The sequence below is a fragment of the Cotesia glomerata genome, linkage group LG5 (genome assembly GCF_020080835.1).
Source record: "Cotesia glomerata isolate CgM1 linkage group LG5, MPM_Cglom_v2.3, whole genome shotgun sequence".
Taxonomy (NCBI): domain Eukaryota; kingdom Metazoa; phylum Arthropoda; class Insecta; order Hymenoptera; family Braconidae; genus Cotesia; species Cotesia glomerata.
Window position 1 is genome coordinate 11591912 of NC_058162.1, and position 7704 is coordinate 11599615.

At 26.9% G+C, this 7704-nt stretch overlaps 1 long non-coding RNA gene across 6 annotated transcripts; it reads right to left on the reverse strand.

The window, feature by feature from the left end:
• Nucleotides 1-172: 172 nt before the first annotated feature.
• Nucleotides 173-5318, reverse strand: LOC123264674. 6 transcript variants are annotated; one of them, XR_006509387.1, is made up of 9 exons: nucleotides 5276-5311; nucleotides 5111-5196; nucleotides 4696-5038; nucleotides 3943-4629; nucleotides 3478-3746; nucleotides 2833-3211; nucleotides 1303-1715; nucleotides 980-1214; nucleotides 173-436 (listed from the first exon to the last, which is right to left on the reverse strand). It is a non-coding gene; the product is annotated as an uncharacterized LOC123264674 (long non-coding RNA). The 6 variants fall into 6 exon arrangements; XR_006509391.1 differs by lacking the exon at nucleotides 5276-5311 and having other exon boundaries at nucleotides 3943-4088; nucleotides 4358-4629; nucleotides 5111-5125; XR_006509386.1 differs by lacking the exon at nucleotides 5276-5311 and adding an exon at nucleotides 3827-3847 and having other exon boundaries at nucleotides 5111-5125.
• Nucleotides 5319-7704: the final 2386 nt, after the last annotated feature.

Genomic DNA, 7704 nt, shown 5'->3' on the forward strand with positions numbered 1-7704 from the left:
TAAAATTATGACGTAACGAGAAAAAAAATAAAAAAAAAAAAATTCGATTTTTGAAATTTAAAAAAATTTGGAGCGACCTCTTAAAATTTTTTTTTTAAGTTGTCCTTTGGAGAGAGCTTTTAAAACATCAAAAACTAACATTTTTTCACTCGAGTCTTGTACTATCTTTTTATTTTCTTCGGTTTTTCTTCTTTTACTCCACTGAACTTTTTGCGGAGAGCCTGGATCTCCTTGTCAGTTATTCTGGCAAGCAGCGATGAAGATTTCCCGATTTTGTAACCTAGTTCCAGTAAAATGGTCACTGTGTCGGGGATGAAGCCGTAGTGGTTTTTAAGTCCTAGTTGAGCTCGAAGAGATACTGATAGTGCAGGCATGAATGAGCTGATTAGTGATGACAACAAGCAACTCAAGTTACAGCAGACTCCGGATACCATTTCTGCGATTTTTGTGGAAAAAATTTATTTGCAAATTAGTTTGAAGATTTATATCAATAAAAATTTTTTTTACAAAAGAAGAATATGAAATTGTTAATTTTATAATTTTTTTTGTTTTGTTTTTTATCGAAAGAATGTTAAAATTTTGGAAAAATTAAACATAAAATTGCTTAAAAGTAAAAAGTTTTCCAATTGAAAATAAAATTGATAAAAAAATTTTAGAGACAAAATCTTATAAATTTTTTTTTTAAATTGGATGAACAATATAAAATTATTTTGCCAAAAATTAATAAAGACATCTTATATAAAACATTTTTTTCCCGAGTGATATTTTTTCTGAAACAATAGTTTCTAAAGAACAGAAAATTACCTCGAAAATATAAAAATTAATAATGTGAAAGTTTACAAAAAAAAAATTATTTAACATTTTCTTTTAATTAGAAATTAAAATTGTGAAAAAATTTAAACAATAATACGTTAAATTATATAAACCTCAGAATTATTTTTAAAAAGAAGACTAGAAAGCCGAATAATAATAAACTTACTTATCATTATCATCCCTTTTTATTAGCCCAAGGTTGCTGCGCTTGTAGATACTGATTACCAAGCTTTTATATTGATAAAATTAATTTCAAGCTATGACGTAATTTAGGTTGCTTTATCAAAAAATTATACTCGGTCAATTCACGCTGTACACATGCTACCAAATTATATTCTTCATTACGAAGTTCCGCTACTTACATTATTCCTTCATAATTTTTTTCAGCAAATACAAGAGATCTATAATAATTAAAAAAAATAATTATTATTACCATTCATTTAAATGAAATTAAAAAAAAAAAAAGAACCATCAAAACTATTAACAAACCCTTCGGCATCGGTACCAAAGACTCAAACTTCCCGAGAACTTGGTGTTTTCGTAGTTAAGATACTCTACAGCCATAATACTCTTCACAAGGATATGAGCTTAGTTAACCGCGAGCAGGGACGCGGGAAACACTATCGCGTGGAACAGAACGTTGTCTTTGGCTATGAACTGGTACAGCGAGACGTCCATCTCTGGCTAAGGACGCCACTATTGCTCGTAGTCTTCGTGGTAGACCACTCGTAGAACACCTTGTCTTCGTAGCTTTTCAACGGAACGGGGATTCCCCATTTAATGTCCCGGGTAATGCATCGCGGCTTCAAGCCATCCTGGAGCCACGGTTTTGTTGCTGATCTTGCTACGCCAGACCAGTTTGCTTCTGCTGATGAAACGTATTCCTTTATTTTCGGCTCGATCTGGAAATGTTGTATTTATTAATAATTATAATAATCATGTGATAAATATTAGTTATAAATTTGTTCTTTTAAATTATCATTTATTTCAAATAAAAATTTTATAATTTATTTATTATTTGTCAATATTAATTTATTTAATATGAAATAAAATTTAAACAATTAATAATTTTTTTTTACTTTAAATATCGAACTAAAATTAAATATATTTTTTATTAATCACTAGAAAAATTTGCCGTAATACAAACATGCTCAATTATTGGTACCAATTACTGAATTCTTAAATTAATAATCTTAATTGATCAAAATTCAATTTTTATTGCATTACTGATACATAGTATGGAAGGTTTACCTTACTTTTGTTTGCAAAAAATATGAAAATTGAAAAATTTATTTAAAAAAAAAAATTAGTGCCACCTCTTTTTGCACAAGAATTCACAAAAAAAAAACTATAATTTTCAACCTCTGTAGTTAGTTAATGTTCATATATTTATAATAAATTGAATAATTGTGGTTACTAACAGAAATTTTTGTTTTTTAAAAGCTCATATACTATTTATTTATACAGAAAAAAAAAAATTAACTTGAATCAAGTATATAATTTTGAAGAACTTCATTTTCTTGATTTGAGTAGAAAAATTCTTAAAACAATCAATTTTTCTTAGTTTAAGTAAATTTTATTTGATTGAAGAATTTTTCGTCTTTATTGAAAACAATGAAACTTTTCAAAATTATTTTCTTGGTTCAAGAATTTTTCTCTCCATTCAAGTTAATTTTTTTTTTCTGGGTATAATTGAAAAAAAAAATCCGCAGTGATAGCCACTTTTATCCTATATTTTTATTTTAAAGTTGTTGATAATTTTAACAATTTTTTTCTAACAAAAAATGTAAAAAAAATAAATAAAAAATTCCACATGCAAAAATTGTAAAAAAATATCTATGCAATTTTCTTCTTGAATAGTTTATTTGCTACATAAAATTAAAAAATTTTATGTCAGTGTCATCAAAGCGTGTTTTTTTTTGACAGATTTAAAATGCCAAAATAAAGGCTCTTACAAAAATTTATCTAAATTTAGCAATAAAAAGTTTTAATTAAAAAAAATAATACTAATAAAATTACCTTGGGAAGATTCAAGAAGAAATGGTCCGAAGTTTTAACAACCGGAGTCTGATTGCACAGTTTGCACCTAGGATTTATCAGCTCAGTAGCATTGATCAAGTGACCACAACCATTGCACTGATCATCACGAGCATCCTCGTACTTACGATCAAGACAAATTCCCTCATATATATATATATATATGTATACGTTATTAGCGAGTCAATTGTTTTTGACGTAAAAACAAAAGTTCCCGAATATTAATATGAATACATGTATTAAAATTATAGCTGTCAACCACTGGGCTTGAATTGAACTTTGTTTTATAATATAAATAATATAAATAACATAACAAAATCTCAGTAATTTTGTAGCACTCTAAAATTTTAGATATCATTTTCTGGAATTTGAAGAAGTTTCAATAAAATTTATAAAAAATTTGAATTTCATTAACTATCGCAAAAATTAACTTAAAAAAAATTAAGTAAAAAAAATAATAATTTTTATTAAAATTGATCAAGTCATAACATAATTCTTATGACAATTTAAAAATATAAAAAAAAAATAGAAATGACGCTAGTAGAATTTTATAAGCTTTTAATAATATTCAATACAAATACATTATTTAATATTTAAATTAAACTTGTTCTAAGAGAAATTGCTTACCATAACTTTTAATGCTGGCCAACGCATATTTTTATAGAAGTTTTAAAGATGAATAGAATTCATATTTATCTGTATATTTTTATGAAAAAAATTTTCAGACAAAATTTTTAATGATTTTTGAAGATCTCTGCAGACATGACATGTCATGTAAGATATATTTACTTCTATTTTAACTAAATTGTTTATTTATGAATACAGCTTAGTAAATGAAATGGCTTCCATCTTATTATGAAATATTTCCTGATTTTAATTCACTAATGACTTGACTCCTGTAAATAAATTTATATTAAAGTTATTATTTTCTTTTTAATACTTGTTAAGTAGAAAAAAGGAAAAAAATTATCAATACTTAATTCAGTAGAAGAAAAAACTGAAGAGAAGAAAATATATATTCATGTTATATTATTGATATTTTAACTTCAATAACAGTAAATATTTAATAAGATATAAACCATTAATAAATACCTTTATTACAACAGGAATTATCTAATTGGTAGTTTGAACAGTTTGTTTAAGGTTTTTTTTTCTTAAATCAGCTATATGTATGTTTAACATAAAAGTATTTCGTCATCGTTGGAGGATTACGTCCTATCGTTATGAATAACACCTTCCTGTGGAGACAAATTATGAACTCGTGGGCTTAATAACAGTGAGCGAGTAACTATATACACCATATTATATCTCAATTTTCTTCGCAATTTAATCTATGGTTGTTTATAGATAACTGTATCGTAAATCACTTTTCTTTTACATCTAGTTTTTTCGCATTCATAAGATCGATTCAGTTCAAACTTTTATGAGATCAAACTACTCATAACTAAAATTTTTAACCTGAAGACTCCAATTGAGTCAAATAAATATAATAGGAATTCATATATACCATTAAGTTTATGATTTCTCTCCCATTTATTAACATATGTATTTTTGTAAATAACCGAAAACTTTTTCTCCCCTTGACATTTTTTATTCGTTTTGAGAACGACAGTGCACAATACAAATTACAACAATTATAACTATATGACTATTATTAGCTGTCAGCTGTTAAACTATAATGAAAACAATAAATATATACACACAGCGCCATCTATTAAAACTGAAATCATTCAAAAGGATTAATTTTTTTTTGTATTATTGTTGATATACGTACGAATACTGGAAAATAAGAAAAAAAAATACAAATTAAATTTTATCTCTGAGAAAACGCAAAAAAAAATTTACCTCCTAAAAAACTTCCTTTATCGAATTTTTTCTTTGTAAATTTGGGAGGAAAAAACCCTGGAGTTCGCATCACTTCCTTTGACAACCCTTGCACTCTCTCTAACAGCGGGTTCCCTATTCTTTACCCTTTGATTTTCTAGTTTGACATTTATTTCAGTAGGAATTCCTAAAAACATATCAATCAACTGATTGGGTTAATGCTATTTCCCCAATGATCGATGAATAAACCCTAGACTTATTTTCCATTAATTTTTTTAGTAAATGTACAAGTATTTGGTAAGTGATATGTAGATGATGTAGATTTATATTGAACTTGTCCTAATGCATGGCACATCAATAATATCTAAAATTTTGATAATTAAGAAGATAATAAGTTTGAGGATGAGTTAACTCGCTAAAAAAGTTTAGAAATTACATTTTCAAATTAAAAAAATTTTTGTGAATTACATTTTTCCCACTTCTCCGTAGAATAACGTTCAATTGGGATAAGTTATTAACGATCTGTATAATTTGTATAAATTAAACCCATTAAATAAGCTTCAATTAGCATATCTTACTATTACCCTAGGTCTATAATTACCTAATCAATATCGTGATCCAAAAAAAATTTACTGTTGCATTCGTTTAGCCATTTTTGTTTTTAATTAAAATTTATGTAATTTTTTTTTAATTAAAAAAACAATATTTTTATTGTTAATAAATTAATTAAAAAAAAATTCAATTTGAAATATACTTCAACTTCGAATGCCAAATGGCTTTTTTTTTTCTTTTTCATCCAGATGAATAAAAAAAAGTATTAAGACACAGAAAAAATTATGCAGATTTGAGTAATCAATTATTTTCAAAATTATAAAATTAAAAAAATAATTTTTTAATTATTCAAATAATGTTGATCCAATTTAGTTGACAGAGATTTTTAATCGTATAAAATTGATTAATTCGAAAATAAAATGATAGAGAAATTTCATGATAAATTACACTTTTTTTTTTTTTTTTTTTTTTTTTTTTATTAAGAAACGTAAGGAACTATATGTTTGTACTTGAGATTATGATACAGTATTGTATATAAATAAAGTGATATCTTACAAAGACCGCTTATTTATTTAATAATAATTATTATTTTTTTTTTTTTTTTTAATCAAAGATTTATGAATTTGAAAAATAAAAAACATTTAATTAAATTTTAATTTCAAAACTCCAGTGCTTCAACACTCACTCACAGTTAATGCAGTGCATGCAACTTTATGACAGATACTATAGTAAATTTGTAAATTTACATATACTTATTTTACATAGAGATGTTGACGCATGGATTTATTTTAAAATTGAAATATTTTTTCACGGACTTGATTTCGAATAGATTTATTTGCACATAGACTTATTTTTGCATATAATTATTGTCAAATAGACAAATTTTTTCCCATAAAAATTTTCCGCTAGAAAAGATATTCCATAGAAATATCTTACATAGAGTTCTTTACATAGAGATATTTTCGTGGACATTTGTTATCGTGTACGGGAGAAATACATGTCGCCGACTGTATTTCTTATATTGTTTTCATTACTTTTTCGGCTATGAATATGAGAAAGGTAAACTACGGAAGCCTGATTAGCTCATCGATGACTTATAAGAAAGTGGCGCTACACTCGCTTATTGTTTACATGTTGTTGTGGATCCGAAAGGATTGATCGCAACGCTCTCTATATATTAATATAGAATTGCATATAAAAAAGATGGCTGCAATAAATGATAGCGGGAAAAACCCAGGAAGATTTAAAATATATGTATTTTATTTGTAATAGTATCGGTAAGAAAAATAAGAATCTTTAAAAAATTGTAAACCTTTCTATTTTAAATTCTATTGTTAAGTATGGGAAATTTTCTATCATAAATTTTAGGGTATAGACGAATTTATAATTACCGGAAATTCCCAAGGAAAAACTTATAAAAACTTTTAGTACTGTCCAGTTAGTTTAGACATGCTAAGAAAAAATTTCTTTGTTAAAATAAACCTACGTTAATTTTAATGGTTACTTAGGATAAGATGCCGTACGTTTTGGAAATACTCTTTACAATGCTGGGAAAACCCCGCAGATCTTTATTTATTACTCTTTTTATTATCATAATCCTTTAAGTAACTTATTTTCCAAAACGTACGCTTAAAAAAGGGATTGCTCGAGTACTCAAGACTAGGTTATAAAAACCAAGCATCCATGCGGGTTGCATATAGTCTGGGAATGTCGAGTCGCCGTGACGTCATCGCAGCATAGTCCCATTTTTGCCAACTCGAGAAGGGATGCTTGCCGAAGACAGGAGTCGCAGAGGCGCACGCAACTACCCTCACTACCCTCTGGGACTCTCCCACTCCAAAGGTACGAACATCTCAAGCAGAGGAGTCGAAAACCAAGGAACAAGAAGAGACTTCTCAAAAAGCAAGACTGTAGTACACTACGCAAATTTTCCTTTTTCGAAATTATTGTCGGTACTTTTTATTTTGTAACCTATCGAATAATTAATAATAGATTTGCGCGCAAGGCAAATCTAAATTAAACTAAAATAATCTGAGCGTTTTAAATTCATTAAATATTTATATTATTTAATTTAAATTATTCAAATTTAAATCTACTCTCCCGCTTTAATCTATTTACTGCGAGTTGAACGCCCTCCAGCGTTGCAACGGGCGAATTAAAAGAACTCAATAAATTTACTATAGCCAATTTGGGGTATGATGCACCTAGTGCATCCAACAGGTGACGCTACCTGTTATTAGAGCGCTATCTATTATGAGAGCGTGAATTCAAACGAAATATTCAAATTAGTAAATATTAAATGATTAAAATCAGTTAAATTTTATATTCGAAGTAAATATTCAAATCATTTATTTCATGCTTTCACTCTTACCAGTTGTAATAAACATCTTTTGGTTAACTCTGTTTCATTTACAAAAGAAAATAAAATAAAATAAGGCAAAAACATATTTCGGTACAAAAGGACATTGTAACCGAATT